The sequence below is a fragment of the Crocuta crocuta genome, unplaced genomic scaffold (assembly GCF_008692635.1).
Source record: "Crocuta crocuta isolate KB4526 unplaced genomic scaffold, BGI_CrCroc_1.0 scaffold82, whole genome shotgun sequence".
Taxonomy (NCBI): domain Eukaryota; kingdom Metazoa; phylum Chordata; class Mammalia; order Carnivora; family Hyaenidae; genus Crocuta; species Crocuta crocuta.
In genome coordinates this window covers 809454-832731 of record NW_027528352.1, presented here as the reverse complement: position 1 = coordinate 832731, position 23278 = coordinate 809454, and the positions used below count along the sequence as shown (strand labels likewise).

Below are 23278 nucleotides of genomic sequence, written 5' to 3'. Positions count from 1 at the left end.
AAAAAGGAGCTTCCTTCCTTATTTGCTACTTGCTACTCAAGCCATGGAACAATGTTGCCCTTTGCAGTGCAAATAGGCCCTATTTAAAATCATAGCTCGTAAAATAAGTCTAGGACGTATTGTGTACTTTAACAGAGGATTCTTAATTTGTCTTTTCTGACTTCTTGTACATATTTGTTAATCAAGGGCTTTGAAATTCATTTCTTTGAAGCTTCCTGAAGACTGGGAGAGTTGCCAATTTGCACTGAAGAGCAGCATTTTATCAGTGCATTCATAACTACTCAAATGTAATTCTAATGCACTGACCCCATTTCACAGCACATCAAAAATGTAATTCAACCCCAGATGACTCTCCAGATGTCCAATAATTTTCCAGTGGATGTTGTGGTTTAGAAGGTCAGATGAATTTGAACATTTTGGAGAATTGGCAAACTTGTCAATACAAGTTTTTTGTGTATGAATTCAGAAGCAGCCACACTTCAAGTATGCTAATCACTACAGAATTAAGCCCCTTTTATCCAAGGTAGCTGAAAGTGGAGAATTGGGACAGAGTCCAGTCATCTCATTTCTGGTGGTACTGAGACCAGCTAAAGCCTGTCTAGAGCTGGGAAATGGAAGTGCCATGGCCAGGATCCCTGTGGCTTTGTTGCTAGGCTGGAGCAGTTAGAATGCTAGAAGCCAAAGATTTTCTGGCTTTGTGCATGGCTGAGGGAAAGCAAGCTTTCACAACCTGCAAAACAAGGAGGGAGTTCAAGTTTTGCAATGCATGCCTGAAATGCATCATCTCTCTCTTGTTTTTGCTTTTGGTGATATTGCTAACATTATGTAAGTTTTTGAATCTGGGAGTCCAATTAGGATCTTGACCCCACTCGTTATTGGCAGTTTGTATCAAGTCACTGCCCCTCTAGGCCTCTGTTCTCCTATCTGAAAAGAAGGGAATGTGAACTCAGTGACTTGGAAGGCTCTTTTAAGTCTAAAATACTGTAAACTCTATAGAATAACAGGAGTCAGAAATATGAAATGTGGTCAACCAGGATGGCAACTTGCACAGGGCATCTCTTCGTATCTTTCAAAATGTCTTACTAATATCTGGGGGATGCATGAGATGTGAGAGCCCCCCAAGGGACAAGGTGATGGTTTTCAGGAACATTTATAGAACGGAGGGAAAAACTCTTGGAATAAGATTTCTTAGAGACCCAAAATGTATCCGGATGTTCCTATTGCACCACTTGCTCATACATAAAGGGTGACATCATATGCACATCTGCATCCCACAGACATCAATTATCTCATTAGTTCAGACAAGCTGTCCAGACTTCTAAACCTGTGCATTCTTCTTTTTACCTTCAAGCAAGGCATCTCTTTTGTGTTCTATATTGATCACGTACATGACTTTTCCTTCATGATCTCAATGTGTTCATCCACAAAGTAAATACATGGTATAAATAATACTAATCACTACTCCTGGGCTAATAGATTATTATTTTAAGGGTTTATTGAGTAGGTGCTTATTGGTACTCACTCTACTAAACAATTTGACAAAACGAAGACATATAATACATAACCTTTGACTTCAATCCATTCCTATTATGTTTCAATTTCAGATCATCTATGAACTTGACATGAATTAGAAAATTCATGCAAAGTAACCAACTACTTAAATATTATTTAATACTTTTTTAAAAAGTTAAAGTTTCAATAAAAGCTCAGATTCACCAATTTTAATTTATTCACTTTTAATAGCCTCTGTTTTGAATAAGCAAATTAATGCAGGTTATCCAGTTGATTTGCATGGTAAATCATCTTTGTGCCTTAGAAGACAGGCTTTGCTAAAAGTAAATGGATTGATTAGCAACAATTTCTTGAATATGGTGCCAAAAGCACAGACAAAAAAGTAAAAATAGACAAACTGGACTACATCAAAATTTAGAAACTTCTGTGCATCAAAGAACACAAACAACAGATTGAAAAAGCAACCCATGAGATGGGAGAAGATATTTGCAAATTATGTACCTGATAAAAGGTTAATACCCAAAATATATAAAGAACTTTTACAACTCAACACCACCAACAAAACAAACAACCTAATTATAAAACGAACACAGATTTCAGTAGACATTTCTCTAGAGAAGATATACATATGGTCAATAAGCACATGAAAAGATGCTCAATCTCACTAATTATTAGGGAAAGGCAAATTAAAGCTACAATGAGATATCACCTTACATTCACTGAAATGGCTACTGCTAAAAACCAGAAAATAACAAGTGTTTGTAGAGATGTGGAGAAATCAGACTCCTTGTACACTGTTGATTGGAATGTAAAATATTGTGGCCACTATGGAAAATAGTATGGTAGTTCCTCACAAAAGTAAAATTTGATAAAAATCGAATTACTGTATGATCAAGCAATTCAACTTCTGGGTATTATACCCCCCAAAATTGAAAGCAGGGTCTCAGAGAGATATCCATACACCCATGCTCTTGTCACTAATAAACATGGGGACTGCCCCATTGATTAACTAGCTCTTCATGATGAATTCAATGCTGGTAGGCCCCACCATAGAAATCCTATAATAAGTACTGTAAGTTCTTAGGTAAATTGAAAGTGATTCATAATAGGTTTCAACAGCATTTATTAGATTTGCTTTCAGTCCTAAATGAGATAAGTCAATAATTCACTTAGTGCTCAGATGTAGTTAATTGTTAGGAAGGCTATTCAAATACTTTAGAGAAAATATAATGAACTCAATTAACTTAATTAACTGAGGCCTCATTTGAAGGCTCCTATCGATAAAGACCACGTGGAGACAACAGAGAACAATTGCAGGATATTTACTATGTGATTGTTCTTATTCAGGAAACTCAAATAAGGTGACAATCATATTTCCAGAGGTTCAGGTTCATGATTTCCTTTGGGAATTAAGCCATCATGCTGCAAATGTCCAATTTTGAGTTATTCACAAAGCAGTCCAGCCATTCCTTATATTGCCTCATGCATGCTGAAAGTCTTGGCGCCAAACTGAAATCATGTTTTTCCTCTTCTGGGGGAGGAGCTAAAGGAATAACTGCCATTTGAAGTCTTTACACATTGCTCCCAGAGAGGATAACGTGGCTACTTCTTTTTATGCTTGAAGACTTGATGTAGCTCCCACTCTCCTGAAATGTGAGTAATGTGAATATCATAATCTAGTAATTTTAGCCTTCTAACCACTTAGCACCAATTATTTCACTGCAGGTTGGCTGAGACTCAGCTGATGTAGGCTGTACATGGGGCTCCAAGCTACAGGTTGGGTCCATATCTGGTCCACAGGTCCCTCATTCTCTTTGGACTGGCAGCTACTTGAAGCATGATCTTCTCAAGAAGGACTGAAGAACACTTGTGGACACTAAGGTGTAGGTTGGAGTTAGCACACTGTCACTTTGAATCATATTCCTTTGGCCTAAGAGAGTCACGTGACATCAATGGGACAAGAAAGTACCCTCCTTCTTCCATGAGATCATGAGAAGGAGGAGTATTTGCGGAGTGACAATTGAATATACTCATGAGATACAAAAAACCCAAAATTTTCATAATGAATAGCATTACCAATATTATTGATTGGTCCTTATTTGCTATGAAATAAAATGCAGATTTTACATTGCCAGAGTGAATTTTAATATAGGAGTTGAAATCCAGGTGCTTTACTTATTGACATTTTCCATGATTCCAATTAAAAAGAAATTGCATCTATTTGCTAGAAAGAAGTGCTTAGAAGCTGAGTCTGCCCTTTCTGTGACAATTTCTCAGATTATCCCATCGCGTGTGCTCTGAACTACTTCCTCAGCCTCTGTCATCGCAGCTGATGGCTCAGCTCCCCCACAAGGGTAAGTAGATAGGGTCAAAGGTCAGTGCTGTTTTGGGAGAGCAGGGGTTTCGGGGCAGGCAATATCCTAGGTCTACCCTAGACTGGCTCTGAACTTGGGCAAGTCATGTAAACTCACAAGTCTACAGTTTATTTAGTAAAATTTGCCCAAACTTAATTTGTCTTACTAGTCAAGTGTCATTGAGAGCAGAGCAAAATTTTTCTTCTATGGATAAATAGTTAACCAGCATTCTTATATTAATTAATTATTTTTAGAGATCACTGACAGAAATTGATTATAATAAAAATGACCAATTGGTGAATCATTCAAATTTGGCTTAAATAATATGGGATATCACACTTGTTCCAAAATTTCCATTTCAGAATATCACCTAACAGATACTGACCACAAAGGAGATAACTTATAGAAGCAAGTAATTTTTCTCATTTTGTTAAAAATGATAATTATTCCAATATATAACGGAAGCCTTATTAATATTTAATCAAGTAGCACTCATAAAGTATTGAAGAATTGTCCAAATTCTGGGGCACCTGGGTGGCTCAGGTGGCTAAGTGCCCTCACGTTGGTTAAGCATTCTCATGATCTGTGAGTTTGAACCCTGTGTCTGTGCTGACAGTTCAGAGCCTGGAGAACTGCTTCAGATTCTGTCTCTGTTTCTGTCTCTCTCTCTCTGTCTCTCTACTCCTCCCCTACTCACACACACTCTCTCCCTCTCTCTCTCTCTTTCAAAAATAAACATTTTTTAAAAATGAAGAATTATCAGAATTTCTCATTTCACTTTACATGTGAATGGTTTGTCAAATAAGAAAATGTATGACTAATTTATACTTTCTGAATATTTTTTAATTTCCAGTTTTGATTGCCAGCAGTTTTACCAAATAACATCTCTATGAAACACTATGACTTCAAGTCACTGTTGATCTTGACAAGTTCAAAAGGGGTAAATAACAGATTTCTTTTAGAACAAGATTCATGTATCTGAGACAGGCCTGCCAAATTTAAGACAAATAAATTTGGAAAGCTTCTTTGTTCCTAAGGGTTATTCACTTCACAACCAGGTTTATTTAACTGGAGACTGCTTATAGTATGAATGAGAAAAACAATATAAACATAACTTTTGTGGAATCATGGGATAGTTCATATGTTCACAAATCTCAAATATGTAACTTAATCATTCAAAAAAATAGAACAATTACTGAAGAAGGACGTGACTATAAAACAGCCATCAGTAGTTGTATAAAACCCATCTTGCTTACGTTATACTAGTGTTTTATAAACACCAGTATATGGATAAATATTAATTTTCTCCAATTTCTTTACTCTGAAATGTATAGATGCTGGCAAAATTCTTGAGTTGGTATGTAAACATTTTTAATACTCCCAGAGTTAGGAAAATCTCAAAACTCCAACATAGAAATGCTGACGTCAGGATGTAAGATAACACATTTTAAGAGCCTCCAAATGAATTGCTGCATGATAAGCTTCATTCCATTTTTTTTAAAGGTGATGAAATAGTCTTCCTTTTATTTTTATTTATTTGTTTGTTTGTTTGTTTGTTTAGGTCTTCTTTTTAATGAAGAATACTCAAGCTCCTATAAAAGCCTGAGGTGTGTGAAATAGAGGATGTGAATGCAAAAAGATATTAATTCTAAGTAGTAGCCTATCAGTCAATGGCTTATGTGTTTGAATTCTTCAATCCTTCATGCTCTTTGCACTGTGACTTTACAACCCCCATCAGAAGGTGACTGTGTTTGTTTTCCCATTTCTTGAATCTGGGCTGGACTTGGTTTAGCTAATAGAACACGTCCGAAGGGAGCCAGTTCCTAGTCTGTATATTGAGGGACCTCCCCACTTCCACACTCTCTTGGAGTACTGCCAGCACCTTGGGAAAAAGCCCCTAACCAGGCTGTGAGAGGATGAGCTCACATACACAGCAGGGCTCTATTGTCCTAGCTGAGGTCATACTAGACCCGCCTACAGCTGGTGACACCCAAACATAGTGAGAGAGCCTACCTGTGTCACCCACACCTGACCACAGATGTGTAAGAGAATCCCACGAGACCAGAAGACCCAACTCGCTGGCTCATAAACCTTTGAGCAGTAATACCTACTTACTATTCTTTAGCCATTACTTTTGAACTGCTCTAACTCAAGTTGAAAATTCAGTTTCTTAGAAGATCTAAATGTTTATTGCTTTTGTTTTTATTTTTTATTTTTGTTTTTTTTCCACAGGAGCTATTTTCATGCTAGGTTTGCTCAAATTCACATTGATTTTGTAGTTCTGAGGAGAATTCATCAGCCTAAAGCTGTTTTCACAGACTCATGTGTGATTTAATTTTGCCCTATATCTAAGGCTACTGAAGCTTGATCATGCCACTGGCAAAGAAGTAGACTAATAATTTCAAGAAGTGAGAGTCCAAATCTTGTCCTCCAAAGAAAAAAAAAAGTTTGGTAAAATGGGTACTAGTTTGTGGATTTTTTTTTAATGTTCATTTATTTATTTTGAAAGCAATGGTGCAAGTGGGGGAGGGGCAGAGAGAGAGGAGAGAGAGGATCCCAAGCAGGCTCTGCAGCCTCAGCACAGAGCCTGATGTGGGGCTTGAACTCATGAAACTGAGATCAGGACCTGAACCGAGATCAAGAGTTGGACGCTTAATCTGAGCCACTCAGGTTCCCCCATAGTTTGTGGATTTAAAGACTGGTTCAGTTGAACTCACAGTAGTGAAAGCAGAAAGGATGTCAAGAAGACAGAATTAAGTCTGAGTATACTTTTTCTCTCAAAATGTCAACATATACATTAAAATGTACACAAAATTATGACAGGTTGGGTAAGCAGCGACAAATACGTGTTGTATAAAATACAGATAATATGAGGCAATACAGAAAAGGCTAACTTTTAAGGGCTAAAAATATCCAGACTGAGAAAACATTAATAAAATGTTGAGGGTGTGATATAATTATTAGAGAGTTCAAATTTAAGGAAGAGAAGTCTGAAAGAGACAAAAAACAGAAGGCAAAAAGTCTAATCCACAACAGTAATTAACTAATAAGCAGAAAATGTTAAACAATAAATATCATAAATAATTCATTATGAACTGTAAGAAATGCTAAGAAACAAAATAGACCATAGATATGTAATAAGTTCTGAACAAAACAACTGAAGCTAAAGTAATAAAATATATTAAAAAGCTATATCCTAATAACAAGTAATATACTTTACTTCAGTCAATATTTACCAAAAAATTTTGCAGAAATTAGAATGAAAAGTATAAATAGTGTACACTATTCTCTAAATGTATGCACACACACAAAATAAAGCTAAAAAAATAATAACCAAAATCAAAGAGAAAATCTGCAACTACCTACAATCTTAACATTTTTCTCCAGGAAAATGTCTGGGATCAAAGAAGTCATCAGAATTGCAATTACAGAGTATTTACAAGGTTTTTATAATTAAAACACTAATATTGAAATTTATGCTTATTCTGAAATATGGATGTACGTACTTACAAAATGACATCAGGCTACACATATCAGATTAAACTTGATTGTTCTATTTAAAAATGTATGTCTCCTAAGTCATTATGTGTATACCTATACCATTGCTGAATATCAGCAACTTTTTTAATATTGGCAAATTTTTTGTCAGCTTGGTAGGTGGAGAATTTTACTTGGCATTTTGAAAAAATTACCTACGAGTTTAATGTTGCTTATATTCTAAAATATCTTAAATCTACTGATATAAAACATATTCAGAATCCAAATATTTCTCAGAAACTCTACAGCTGAGAATTGCTAAGAAGTCTTTCTTGAGCAACTGTTGAATTTTTTCTATTTTTAATTTCTTTGGATTGCACACAGATTATGAAATTTATAAGCCTATTTTCTCAATCTAACTGCGCATATTTTTTTTGCGCTGGGAGGAAGACATTAAAAAAACCATAATTATTTTTAAATTATGCATTTATTTTGATATTCTAAAAAATAAAACCGTAGATAAACTGCAAAATAAAAAGTCCTCCATCCTCCCGCAGACCACTACCCATAGGCAGCTGCTGTGAACAGCTCAGTGTTTATTCTTGGGAGCATTTTCTATGCATAGATCTGTTATCTAGAGTTCATTTAATGTGTCTGTAATCTACATATATATCTGACTCTAATTACGTATGTTTTAGACACCAGCTTATTTATTCCTCTTTAATAACTATATAACACTTCACTGTATGAACATGCTGCAATTTTTAAATCATTTATTTGTGTTGATAGATATTTAGGTAATTCCAGCTTTCATGTTTGTATAAATGGTTCAGAGTACATTCCCATAACATATTTCTTCGCAAATATATGAGAAAATATCTGTAGAGTACATCTGTAAAGTGGAACTTTTTGATCAAGATGTGTATGCTTGCTGAAAAGTTGGTAGATGTGTCCTCCAACAAGTTTGTATCAATTCATATCCTTACCAATGTATATCAGGCTGGTTTCCCCTTCCCAAACCCTAACGTAATGATGTCATTCATAACTCAGTCTGATGGGTAGAAAGAAAAATTCTTTCTTAAAAAAATGGTTTAAAAAATTCTAAATATGGTTTAGCATCATTGAATATACTACTGGATATTTATAATTTGAACAATGTTATTTCATTCCCCAAGAGATATACTCAATATGTGACCATTAAAGTGGTTCTAAGTTTCTAAAACCTAAAACTTTTCCTTGTGAATCAGTACAAAAAATGGTCAGAGGCATGGAAAATGGACCATAGTAACTAAAGATCCTTTAAACCTGTAACCCGTCTTTGTTTTAGAAGGCAAAAAGTATTTTTACTAGAAATACATTTTTCAAAATATATCAATATATATTCTAAAACACAAGTACCATGGTCATCAGGTGTCTTGAAGAGATCCATGTGTCAGATATAGTTGCAATTAAGGCCAAAGTTAGCTCTCATAATCCTTGAAATTTTATAGCTATTGAAAACTTTAAAGCGCTCATGCATCAACTGACATCTTGTTCAAATGCAGATTTTGAATTCTAGGCTGGGGCCCAGAATCTTGCATTTCTGTGATGCTTCTGTGGGTCTGAAGACCACACTGAGTTGGGAAGGCTTACAAAAAAATGGTGAATATACCCTGAGACTCACTTTTTAAACTTAAAGACACACACAGGATTTCCTTAAGTGTTTTAAGCCAACGAACATCCTATTTGTATAACATAAATAATATGTGAACAGGCTAATGAATAATACAACATCTATAGCTCTTAGAAAATAAAACATAATTATGGGGCGCCTGGGTGGCTTAGTCGGTTAAGCGTCCGACTTTCGCTTAGGTCATGATCTCACGGTTCGTGGGTTCGAGCCCCGCGTCAGGCTCTGTGCTGACTGCCAGCTCAGAGCCTGGAGCCTGCTTCAGTCTGTGACTCCCTCTCTCTCTCTGACCCTCCCCTGCTCACGCTGTCTCTCTCTCTCTCTGTCTCCTAGAAATAAATAAAAAAAAAAAAAGAAAGAAAAGAAAACATAATTAGGGATCGCATAAAGTATGTAATCATTTTTAATGTTTTTTTCTTTCTAGGTCAAACTGCTATCTACACATGAATAACAAAGAAATGCTCATAAACAAGCAGAGATACCCAGGAGGCATGAAGAGTTATAATATTTCAAAAACGTCTGTCTTATGACAGCACAGCCACAAAAAAGATAGATTTTAGAACTCTAAAAACTCAACCTTGAAGAGATAAACATGCTATCCAACATAGTACTGAAACTTAACAAAATGCCTTTGGAGCTTGAAATACCTAGAGCTCTAAAAATGTTCAAGAATGAAATAGAAAAATGTTTCTCTGAAATGCCTTAGCTAACCAAATGTGAGCATATTTGCCATCATGGCAAAAGTGAGTATTGCTTTTGCTGGTCTCAGCCTGCTCCAGGTGGAGCATCCTACTCTCTGACTGAAGACCAGATGTGAAGGCCATGCTTCCTTCTACTCTGACCAGATGTGATTTCTCTCTCCACCATGACATCCTGCCAATACTGTACTTGCCACACATCACATTCTCTGTTTTGTGTGCTTTGGTTACTTGTAGTTTTTTCCTATTTCAACCTTATATTATTCTTTTTTAAAGATAACTTCTTTAAAAGTTTATTTATTTTGAGAGAGCGTGCTCGCATGAGAGTGTCAAGTGCAGGGGAGAGGCAGAGAGAGAATCCCAAGCAGGCTCTCCACCGCCAGTGCAAAGCCCTGACATGGGGCTCAAACCCACAAACCGTGAGATCATGACCTGACTTGAAGTCAGATGCTCAACCGACTGAGCCACCCAGGTGCCCCAATCCTTAGATTGTCCTTATGCTTTAGTAACTTCATCTTAGCTGCTCTGTATTGTCAACAGTACCTATCCAAGTGCTGTGAATATTAAAAAAACTTCTCTTAATCAGTAAATCCCTACAAAACCTACAGCCAGAGAGATCAATGCTGAATATTCCAAGTAAAGATGAAAATGAATGAGGAGGGCCATCAGCTGAGGAATGAGCTCATCAGAGTTCTCAAAAATACAACAGGAAGGAGCAGATGTTAGAGTCCTAAACATTTGTTCACATCGTCACTCGTGGTTAATTCGTTAAGAGTAGTTAAATCAGTGGCTGAATCCTAGTTCTGCAAACTCTAGTTCCCATCTTTGTTCACTGGAAGTGAAGATGAGACTGTGACAGTGTCAGAAGAGCAGCTGGCCTGAGAAGGTGTCAAAGGAGCCATTGGGAAAGGAGACACATGGGAAGGTTGGCATCCTAGAATGTGGACCTAACCAGCACTGGATTCTCCAGAAAGCTGAGCTGGACGCACGACTGTGTACCTAGGAAGTTTACTTTGGGAAGTTTCATCCCAAGGAACTGGACTGGGAGCCTGGGAAGAGGAATACAAGGAAGGTGTGTTATGAAGCCAAACACCATGGGCTGTTGGGGGCCAACCTCCAGGAGGCCCCCTGAGGAAGTGTGGAGAATACTCTGCAAAGTTGTCCACCAGAAGGACAAGGAGAAACAATCCATCAGCTTTCTTTTCCCATTGGCCAAGAATTATGAGGGGCAGGGGGATGATGGTGTTCATGACCTTGCATTTCCAAGATTGCCTATGCTTCAGAATAGCTGAATGGTTTCCAGAGTTATCTTTTCTTTTCTTTTTCTTTTTTAATGTTTTATTTATTTCTGAGAGAAAGACAGCATGAGCAGGGGAGGATCAGAGAGAGAGACACACACAGAATCTGAAACAGGCTCCATGCTCTGAGCCAGCTGTCAGCACAAAGCCTGACACAGGTTTCGAACCCACGAACCGTGAGATCATGTCCTAAGCCGAAGTCAGATGCCCAACTGACTGAGCCACCCAGGTGCCCCCAGAGTTATCTTTTCTTTTAATGTTTCTTTTATTTTTGAGAGAGAGAGAGCATGAGCAGGGGTGTGGCAGAGAGAGGAGAGTGACAGAGGATCAGAAGCAGGCTCTGCACTGACAGAAGAGAGCCAATGCGGAGCTTGAACTCATGAACCATGAGATCTGTGACCTGAGCTAAAGTTGGACACTTAACTGACTGAGCCACTCAGGAGCCTCTTCAGGACGTATCTTAAGAGATGTCAAGAGAAAAGCTCCAGAGTAGAAAGCAAAAGATAGGTGTGGCCACTGAGGTAGGTTGCTGGCAGGTGACACCTTCACTAAGCTGGTTACTGTAAAAAGGCGGGCAGAGAGGGTGTGATCTAGGGCACAAGAGAGTGCTGACTGCAGCTCGTAGAAGCATGAGTCTAATACAGATCTGTCTGTCCTGGAAATAATGAGCAGAGGTTCATACCCATCCCTTCTTAGCAACAGTTTGCGAAGGGGGCACAAAGACCAAGAGGTAGCCAGAGAGAGAAAGTAGATGGGGACGGGAAGCAGTCAGGGCATCGGGGACACTGCCCTTGCCTAGAACAAAACTCCACCTTCTCTAAGCTTCAAACACAGACTAACACGTAGGTGGGAGCTTTTCTTTCTCTCTCCTTACGTCTTTGATATTTGGTCGCTACTTATTTTAACTTGCCAACTCTGTCAGAGCAATGCCATCTGCCAGCCATTTTTTATCTGCTCATTAATTAAGTTACTTTATGGCTTTAGGTGCTCTGAGTGTTAGGGAAAGCTCTCAGCCTTTTCTGCTCATGACCTGTCTTCATTGTGATTGCTCCAAAAGCTGCCCCTGAAGAAAGGATGGGGGTCCAAGTGGTGACCCACTTGGGAGGTGACCCCAGGAGGTGCTGTGAGGAGTGAGGAGGGAGGGAGGGAAAGAAGGCCGCAGGTGTGGGTCTGTGCATGAGCAGGTTAGCTGTATCCAATTTTTCTGGGAGTTTGCCCCACTGAATGACAGGGAAACTGGTGTGTCTGTGCACTGGATCCCGTTTCTCATTAGTTGAAGTTTACTACTGGGAGCATTAAACTGACTGTAGTTCCAAGCTGCCCTCTACACAGGCACCCAGAGCATGCTTCCCTAGAGCTGAGAAGACCTCCACAGGCAGAGAAAGCAAGCAGAGACTGGTTGGGGTGGAGGGGTACGTGGATACTACTGCTGCAATAAATCCAGAAGATGGCAGAAGGAATCTAGACTGGGGCAATGGTAGCTTCTATGATACACTCTGAGATTATTTTGCAAGGGGTAAAATGTCCAAACATGGAGAAAAACCACAGCAGCCACCTCCTTGGGATTCTAGATAGAAAGAAGAATAGTTAATTAGTGTAGGGTCAGAAGGAATTAAAATTAGCTTTGAAACTGCGATTATTTATTAAGCTGCAGACAAAACATTCAAAACAGCATTGAATCTCCTTAATAAAAATCCCCTTGCTATTACTGAAGAACACATTGGGGAAGAAACCAACATGTTTATTGCGGTGGCCTATAAACGAAGGACCTCACCAACCCCTGTTAAGTATCAACCACTTGGCTCTGCTTCTGTATGAACACACAGAAGCCTGGGGGGGCTTTTGATTCTCTTGTACTAGTCATTGTTCTGGACCACCACCATGGTGGAGTCACTCCAAGATGAGAGGCAGTTTAACCTATTTTTTCCTCTGCCCAATGCTTTCCACTGGAAAAGCTTATAAGGACAGTGTATGAAAACCTACCATGGACTCAGTGGATTTCACTGTGGATAGAAGACTGCACAGAGCACAAAAGAGAGGCTACAAAGGAAATACTTTCAGGGACTTCATAGATTAAAACTTTACCCCAATTCTTCATTTTCTTCACTCACCTCTGCCACAGCTTTACAGTGAGCTGAGACAGCCCCTCCTGTTGATCTGGGCTTGGCCTAATAACTTGCTTTCAACAATAGTAATCGACATGACAAATCTGAATGTTGGGCTTGTCTTCTTGGCATTTGCGATCCTCCATGGGGAGAAGATGTCCTAAGTTACTGCCACTTCTCCTTCAGCCTGGAATGCAGCAGGGAGCCACCTTGACCCCAATCCCTGCCAGAAGCTTCCATGATGAAACACAACAGCTGCAGCAAAGCAGCTAGCCAAGCCTGGTCTAGAGGAGACCAGAGCAGTCAACCCAAGAATGCAAGCATGCAGACAGATGCTTGTGGTGTAAACTCCTAAATTTTGGGGTGAATGTATTATGCAGCATTTTTGTGGCATTGTGATCTTTCTCAAGAAATACCAAAGTATGCAATATACTAATTCCCATTTATATTTATTTATATGTACAAAGTATTTATTATACCAAAGCATTTATTGTCCATAGAGGAGAGAGATTGAGGAAGAAGAGTGGAGAATGAAGACTTTTTCCTTTTACTCCATCTATTTCCGTAATTAGTAATTTTTTATAACTATGCACTACTTGTTTAATTTATAAGGAAAATAAATCTGACAAACATTGTTTCCACAAATGAAAATGAAACAAAAATATTAACTTGTTATATTATATTTGGTCAACATTTAACTATCACCTTATCATTTATATAACATTAAAATCTTGCTATTCAAAGTGAAAGCCTTGGACCAGCAGCAATGGTCTTGCCTGGGAGCTAGTTAGAAATGCAGAATCTTAGGCCCCACTACAGACCCGCAAAATCTGTAGCAGGGTCCTCACATGACTCGGGCACAGGCAAATTTGAGAAACAATGCTCTAAAAAATTAAGTTTTTTCATTTTTTGCTTGAATCACTGAAAAGGAAATGGCTTGAAAAGTGAAAGATTTTATTTAAATTTCTTTTCTAAAATGGGAAAAGTATGGGAAAGTATCTTCGAATATCAAAGATAATTGTGAAGATAATCCTTCCACAATAGTTAAAAAGAAAAGGTTAAAATGTTAAACACACGACTTGAATTTTTCAGTAACTAGGGAGGCAGGACAACAGAGTAAAAATAAAACAAAAAATGGGGTTTACATATTTCAAGAAGAGCAGGGTGAGATTTTTTTTTAAATGTGTATTTTATTTTTGAAAGAGAGACAGAATGTGAGCAGGAGGGGCGGAGAGAGAGGGAGACATAAAATCGAAGGCAGGCTCCAGGCATTGAGCTGTCAGCACAGAGCTCAACACAGGCCTCGAACTCAGGAACCATGAGATCATGACCTGAGCCGTCTGAATGCTTAACCGTCTGAGCCATCCAGGCGCCCCTGAACAGGAGTTATTTTAAACTTAGCACAGAAAAAGAAAATTCTCAATGCAACAATCATTTCCCTGCAAGGACGTATGAAATGCAAATGTCATGGGTCTTACTGGCAAAGCTGGACAAGGTAGTAGGCATTATGACTGAAAGGCTATGCAAGGCTAATCAGACTCTCTAGATTATTCTTATTTCAAAAATAGTTAACAAACTCTCAGTCCACAGTTATGCCTTAGATGACATGTACTCACAGACATATGAACTTATGAATAGTCAGAAATGAATTTAAAATAAATCTTCTTATAGTACAAGACATGGCAGTTATTAAACTAAGATGAAGCAAGTGTTATAAAGTATGAAAACATGGTACTTGAATTCTATTTATTCAAAAGTCTTCACTGAGCTGAGCATGTTCTTCTAGCAAATTCAATTACTGATATGAATATGTACTATATTTTAATTATTGCAGCCATGAAAAGAAGTACTGGTTAAGGATGCATTTAATAAAAATATCCTATCAGCTTCAGTTAGTCAATCGTTTGTTTTTTTCATGAAGATCTAACTTCTAGAACAATTATGCCAATATTATTTTTAGGTACATCCCTCTACTCTGGGCTATAGAGTACACATTATTTTAGAATTATACTAGTTTATTTCAACTGCTTTTCTAAAGAAGTGTCAAATAAATAAGAAAGGTTTTGGCTTTTTCCATAATTGAAATAAATGTATAATGAACACTCATTTCCTGATTTCACTGCTGTGTTTTTTTTAATGAACATCACAGGGTGGACTTACTCTGCCTATGCATGGAATAGTAAAAGAAGGTTGAGAAAGAATAACTATAAATATAGGCCCTATAGTAATTACATATTCTCTCATACCAGCTATAACTTCTGGATAGATATTCAGATCATATGTACAATACATAGAAGAGACAGACATCAAAAGCTTTATTTAATAAATGTATCAAAGATTGACGAACATTTCATTGGGTACCAAATAGGATGCTGTGTCACAATGTTGTTGGCTATAAGAAGACACTCATCTCAAAATGGCTTAAAAATACAGGCAATTATTATCTCACTTTGTATGAAGTCAGAAGTAGAGCTGGTCCAAGTTAATCCAAGTTAATGAAAGCCTCTAAGTTCTTAGGTTTCGATATGCTTGTCTTAGCTGGTGGGAATTATCCCGAGGCTCATCCCCCCATGGTCTGATGGTTGCAATACCTCCTAACAAAGAAGCCTGAATACAAGGTGTAATCCAGTGTGTCCCACTCAAACCACTGACACATGGCCACCCTGTCCTTAATCATGTCATTCTATGTACAGCCCTCTTCTTTAGTTGGTGATGGGAAAATTAAATGTTTTCTTATTTAATAATCTAATCTAATCTAGGATTTTTCTGTCTAGTCCTGTTATAATAGTCATAACTAATTAGTAAATAAAATCTAAATACTATCAGCATTAGCACATTGTTCATCACTGGTATGTACTGGTGGGAAAGGGAAGGAAAGGAAGAAAGGAGGATCTGCCTGGTTGAGTGGCAATGACCTTGATGGACACAGCTGGGCTGTGCTGTCTTCTACTGCTGGGCTCATGAGCTGTTTCCACCCAGGTGCTGGGCAGATAGGCGTGTCTGATTTTTAAATTATTCCTGGCATGCTGATTTCGACATAGCCATATCTTGGCTGCATTTTCCTTTGGAGCCCAGAAACCATTTATACCCCCTTTAGGGAATGTGTCCTGTTGTTCTATTGTGCCACCATCAGGGTAGCCCATAGCTCCTGCCCCTCGGCTAATCTCAGAGATCTCTAATTTGGAAATACAGAAACTTGCGAAGTCAAATTTTCCGCCCTCCAAGAGCTTAGGGGAGTAAATATAGGGTGGGGGACTCTTCCCTTGAAATCCCAGCCTGTGCTGTTGGCTCAGATCCTGCATGAGACCCCTTGCCTTCAGTGATCTCCAGATGAGAAGGGGGTGCCATCTATATGGTCTGGCGTACGTGTATACTTCAAAAGTTTTCTGTCCAGGCCTCTGTCTACTCTGCCTGATCCACTTGGATTTATGATGTGTTCAGGCACCAAACTAGCTTCCCTAAACTCTGCCTCCTCCAGAATATTTCTCTCTCCCTTGTCTCCTGTTTATATCTCTTGTGTCTAGGTTGGTAATTAGGTAGGAATAAATCAATCATTTTGTGGCAGGCCCCACTTATCCTAGCCACGAATCATCTAGGCTGGGGAAAATCTTAAGAAAAAAGCCCAATGTCTCTCTCCAGTGTATATCATAAGTAACTTTATGCACATATATTTTATTACTAACATATCTTTTGCAACAGAGGGCCAACTCCCTTCATTGACAGGTACTTGCCTTCCAGGTACTCTAAATTAGAATCTGCATTTTAACAAGATCCCCAAGTGACTCTTAATGCATTTTAAAGTTTTAGAAGCACCGCCTTCACAGTTCTGGGGCTTTCTGGGTGCAGAGAAACTAGAGGCAGTAATTAAACAAATGATAAAATAGCACTTATTCTGAGCTGAAGACCCAAGTCTGCATACTGAAAGAGGTTCCTAACTTCTACACAGCACTGACAAGAAAAGATATCAACTTAAACATATCTGGTTATATTCTAAAATTTAAATAACAAGGAGAAATATTACAAACTTTAAGGAAAAATAACAACTGATATACAAAGCAAAAAGGAAAAACTATCTGGTGACAGGCATCATCTGCTACACGAGAGGAGAATAATTATCCACTAGAATAAAATGGGAGAAGCTAGAAGCTTGTGGAATAACATTTAAAGAGTGCTGAGGGACAAGGGCCTACCCTAGAAATTCAATGCACAGCTAAGATGTCATTTACCTGTCAGGGTAAAATAAAAATATTTGCAGATATGCAAAGATTCAGAAAATCTAGCATTTATGTACCCAGCTGTGAAAAATCCTGGACACAAAACTCTAAGTGAAAACAAGTGACCCCAAAAAATGTCAAGCTAGGGAGATAAAAAGAGAGTGATTAGGAAACAATCTTTCCAATAAGTTGCTGGCGCAGATAATAAAAAATAATAGCAAAGTTCTTTACATGCTCTATCTTAGTCATTCCTCATCACAGTTCTGGAAAGTGGATGCATTAGTTATCTTTTGCTATATAACAAACTACCCCTCCCCCTCCAATTTAGCAGCCTAACACAACAAACAGTCATGATTTCATACTTTCTGTGGGTCAAGATTCTGGGAACAGTGCTTCTGGCCCAAGGTCTTTCTTGAAGACGGAGTCAGAATGTTTGCCAGGGCCACAGGCATCTGAAAGTTTGACTGTAGCTGAAGAGTCTACTTCCTAGATGACTTAATTCACATGACTGTCGGCTGGAGGACTCAGCTCCTCACTGTATGGGCCTTTCCACAGAGCTGTCTGAGTGTCCTTGTGACATGGCAGCTGGCTTCCTCCTGAGTGAACATACTGAGAGAGAGAGAAATTCAGAGGCCACAATATCTTTTATGACCTCATTTCAGATGTCACACACTGTCACTTCCACTTTATTCTAGTCATTAGAAAAGACTAAATTCAAGGCACCTGGGTGGCTCAGTCAGTTAAGTGTCTGACTTTGGTTCAGGTCATGATCTCACCATTTGCAAGTTCAAGCCCCATGTCGGGCTCTGTGCTGACAGCTCAGAGCCTGGATCCTGCTTGGATTCTGTGTCCCCCTCTCTCTCTGCTCTTCCTCCACTCTCTCTCTCTTTCTCTATCTCAAAAATAAACATTAAACAATTTTTTCAAAAAGAAGCAGACATGCAAGGGGGTGAGGAACTAAGTTCCACTTATGAGGGGAAAGTTAAAGAATGTGTGGACATTTTAACCTTCCACAATTATATTATTCACTACACCGGGGCACAAAAAAAGTTATTTAACTTGCCCAAGTTTACATGGTTAGTAGGCCCAGGAGCTGAGACAGATGCTCAAGCTTGTAACTACAATGTGAAACTTCCTGGAATTAGAAGTTCTAAGTTATTTTGGCCAAACTCAAGGGTTGGAGTCAACTCTTTGGAGAGATGTGGAGAAATTTTATACCCTCAAGATCTAAGAATGGAAGAGTTTTAGGGGAAATGACAACAGGGAAAGCATTGGGAGAACAGAACATGTGGAAATAAGTGGGGAAAAGTTATCTTATTTTTATAAAATGAAAAATGGGTTATTAGTGCCTGAAAATGCAAAGTGATTATTAATGAGATGGAAAAGTTCATCAAATTTCCCAAGTTAACAAGGAAGAATTTGAGCAAACCAGAAAAATAAGGAAAAAAGAGTTTATAACAGAGAAAACTAAGTAAGCAATAGGATTAAGAGACTAAAATCAAACATATCCCTGTTACACAAATGTCAATATACTCAATTCTGTCACCAAATGACAGAGACAGATAGGATTAAATAATAGAAAAAGATAGAAATATAGTATTTACAGAAATATATCTGTAAATAAGTTGATGATTAAAGTTTAAAAATAAGAGATTGGAGGCAAACAAAAAGCCTATTAGACCAGGAGGAATTAAAGATTATGAGTACTCCCTAAGAAAAAGAGAATATTACATAACAGTAAAAAGCAAAAACTAGGAACCAGATGTTATAAATCTACATGCACAAACAGTATGGTAATAAAAATTACTAGAAATTGATGATGAACTTGATAAAGGTATATTTACTGTAAAAGATTTAATATATTCTAAGAATTAGATTGATAGTTAAAAATTAAACAAGTTTAATTTAAAATTTAAAATTTAACATAAAATTTAATTTAAAAATAAACAAGTACATGAGAAACCTGAATAATATAACAGTAGTCTACAAACATAAAAAATGCTCAGGAGCAAGAGAACTTCTGAGGTATTTATTTCAGATTCACAAGAGATTTTCTCTAAGATCATAGAAGTCCTTACTCTAGGCCAGAGAAAAGTACAGATCCTGATATAAATATGTTATCCACAAACTGCTCATATTCCAGAGGAATATCTCTTCTACATTCATTCCTTCAAGAGGTATTTTGTCAAAAAAAAAAAGAAAGAAAGAAATTGAAGTCAAAAAAACAAAACAAAACAAACAAAAAAGAGGTATTTTGTCATTGCTACGATATAAAAGAAGCCACAGAAGTCCTTAATGGAAGTAGTAATCAGTGCTCTATGTTGTCAATGGATCTATCTCCCATTTCAAAGCTATTTGACATGTTTTTATTTCCCTTTTGGAAAAAAACAACTAAATATCTGCTATTAATCCATCAATAACTTGTGCAATATATAAAGCTTTAAATCAGTGTGCAGTGCAAAATAGTAAATAGCCTCCCCCATAACACAGAGGCACCATGAAAGATTTATTTTTAGAAGGAAAAAACACTAACACATGGGCTGTATGAAAGATGAATTTCCTAAGTATTTTTGAAAAGACAACAACAATAAACTCTACTGACTTTGCCTCAAACTTATAAAAAGATCCATAATTATTTAATAGATTTTATTTCCACTTAAATATACCATCACCCACTGGAATGCCACACCGCTTACTGACTCATACTTCAATTATTTCCATATTTAAATTAATTAATATAGTTATTGCTATGGAACGACTACTCTATGCTCTGTCTTTCAAGTTAGACCTGAATAATAAATAAGAATTTAAGGGCTTTGGCAGCTAATGCAATTTCTTGCTGGATTTTACTGGCAAATTTTATAAAGATATGTGAATACAGTAGAATCACTTTACTCACCAAGCATTTTGCAGAACCCCTAGGACTACATAAGAAGTACTAAATGAACAACACCTTTGCATAGTTGTAACTTAAAGATAAAGTTTTATTGAATACTTGATAGAGATGGAAGCATAAATTGGCATTAGTACTGGTAGAGAACTTAGCCCAGGCATCAGTCTGTCTCATAGTCTATGTGGATAAGAACTACATAAACTCTTCTACCACTTTTCAATTAGCTTTATTTCAGGCAGTAGGACTCTTAACACCCTTTACTCCCATCCATCCTTTGTGTTGCCCAAGTTCTGATGACTCAACTGCCAAATGGCTAAGAGCAAAACTATAAACAAAGTTCAAGTTAAAAAGCTCACAGTGTTTTTAAGACTTCTGGTGAAAGAGGGGAAAGGTTATGTCTATTTCCTAATCTGTGGGGTTTCTAACATTTTACCCATGTTATGCCTGCCCTCTCATTGACAATAAACCGATATTTAAGTAATTCAGCATATCTAGCCTCCTCAGACTACAAAAGGTTTGAAATCAAATCAGATTATCATTGCAAAGCTACTTTTCAGCTACTTGCTCAGAAAAACAAAGAGCATTTTTATGAAACTCAGAGAGTTTCCCATTCAGGGGAAAACAACCTCCTAGAAACCAAGTTAGGACAGTGAGTAGTCAGACTGGTAAACTTCAAGATTTCATTCAACTAACAAATGTCTACCCTACGGCTACTCAAAATATTTGCACCGATAGTTCTGATAGTCAAGCATAGTTTGACTATGAGAATTATCTAAGACAGTTGTGTGGTTAAGTATGTGAGGGTGCACAACGTAGCTTGCCAATAAAGTTACACTCAAATATTTCCAAAAAATCAAGCTCTCAGACTAACAGTCATTCATTAGAGCGTGCAAAAAAGAAAATGATGAAATACCAATTTATGTCCACTAGATGGGCAAAGAGTTTAGCGTATCAAAACCAAGTTTTGGCTAAGACACACATTGCTGATGGGAGTCTAAATTGCTATATATACTTGGAAAACAAGTCTCTTGATGTTATAAATAACCTATGATCCACAAACTTCACTCCTAGGCATATACCCTAGAAAAACTCGAACTTGGGCATCTAAAGGCATACAAACATGATCATAGCAGCATTCTTTATAATACTAAATACAGGAGACATCTCAAATGTCCATCAATAGTAGAGTTGATTTAAATGGGGGTATGGAATGGTAATACAATTGAGAGTAAATAGCTATTAAGATAAAAGAGCTATAATTAAACACAACAAAGGTATACTTCAAAAATAAGATTCTGGTGGGTGCCTAGGTGGCTCAGTCAGTTAAGCATGGGACTCTTGGTTTCGGCTCAAGTCATGATCTCAGGGTTCATGAGATCAAGCCTGCATCAGGCTTCATTGAGATTGGAATCTGCTTGAGAGCTCTCTCTCTCTCTCTCTCTCTTTCCCTCTGTCCCCTCCCCTCGTCGTATGCGCTCTCTCTCTAAAATAAAAAATATATATATATGGGGCACCTGGGTGGCTCAGTGGATTAAGCATTTGACTTAGGCTCGGGTCATGATCTCCTGGTCTGTGGGTTCAAGCCCCACAATGGGCTCTGTGCTGACAGCTCAGAGCCTGGAACCTGCTTTGGATTCTGTGTCTCCCTCTCTCAGCACCTTCTCCACTTGCACTCTGTCTCTCTCTCTCAAAAATAAAGAGACATTAAAATTTTTTTAAATAAATAAAATTACAAAGTAAGAGTTTGGAAGGAAAAAAATGTCTAAACAATACATACCATTCTACTCAATTTTTATAAATCCTCAAAACGTGCAATACTAACTGCACATTTTTAAGGGAAGCATTCTATGAAGCAACATAATTTTAAAAGGCAAGGGGGTGAAATATACAAATTTCAGAATAGCAGTCACCTATGAGGATAGGAGCAGGAAGGTGCAGCTTGGGGAAGAAAGACACAGGGAGTCCAGCAGTAGAAGCAAACTTGTTTAGCTTTGTTTCTCCAAACTTTCCATGTTGTATAGTATATTCCTTTGTGTTCATGAAATAGTCTTTAATCATATTTCCAAACAGTCTCTGTAAAAAATAGATTGGGGTGTAGCAACATGGATGGACCTTGAGGGTGTTATGCTGAGCGAAATAAGTCAGGCAGAGAAGGACAAATACCATATGTTTGCACGTATAGGTGGATTAGGAGGAACTTAATGGAGGACCATGGGGGAGAAACAGGGGGCAAATAGTTGGGGAGAGGGAGGGAGGCAAACCATGAGAGACTCTTGAATGCTGAGAACAAACTGAGGGCTGAGGGGGGTTAGGGTGGGGAATGGGGGTGATGGGCATGGAGGAGGGCACTTGTGGGGATGAGCACTGGGAGTTATATGGAAACCAACTTGACAATAAACTATTAAAAAATTAGATTGGGGTGGGGGAACTATTGCTCTTAATCAGAAGCTATTATGTACTATTTTAAAAAGCATACATGTTTTGCATTCACATAAAAAAGCTGTCAGAATTTGCCTGCCAAAAACAAAACAAAACAAAAACCAAAAAACCAGCTTGGGGGTTGGGATGTTAGGGCACACTTGCGGGCTTTGAAATAAAATGATCTTGTTATATTTGCTAACATTTGTGTATAGATATTTTTAAGCCTATATACATCTTAGAGTGTGCAAAGAAAAATTCTGGGAAGATTTACCAGAATCTACAGCAGTTGTCTCTGACAAGTACATTTTTTTCACTTTATTGTATAATATATTTTTCATTTAAGTTTACTTATAAAATTATTTTATTCTATATTTAAATCGATTGGTTGGTTGGTCTTACTATAGGAGCCTTACGTTTCAAATACAATGCTTTTCAGAATGAGGGCCGTGGAGCTGGAGGAGAGGGTGAAAAGAAGGGCGGACAGCTGCGGACCTCGGCCGGTCTCTGCCATCCGTGGCGCTGGGCGTGCAGAGCGGTCCTCCAGCATCCCGGCGGGCCGGCCACCAGACGGGGACAAGGCCACCAGGTGGAGCTGGGCAGCGCGCGCGGAGACGGAGCCCCGCCCCGCCGCGCACCT

The 23278-nt window shown here is 38.0% G+C and overlaps 1 long non-coding RNA gene across 4 annotated transcripts; it reads right to left on the bottom strand.

The window, feature by feature from the left end:
* Nucleotides 1-2818: 2818 nt before the first annotated feature.
* LOC144223053 (uncharacterized) lies at nucleotides 2819-23253 on the bottom strand. Of its 4 annotated transcripts, XR_013332539.1 has the most exons (4): nucleotides 23055-23253; nucleotides 22131-22293; nucleotides 17690-17936; nucleotides 2819-3158 (listed from the first exon to the last, which is right to left on the bottom strand). It is a non-coding gene; the product is annotated as an uncharacterized LOC144223053 (long non-coding RNA). The 4 variants fall into 4 exon arrangements; XR_013332540.1 differs by lacking the exon at nucleotides 17690-17936; XR_013332538.1 differs by lacking the exon at nucleotides 2819-3158 and having other exon boundaries at nucleotides 17551-17936.
* Between the last annotated feature and the right edge of the window lie 25 nt (nucleotides 23254-23278).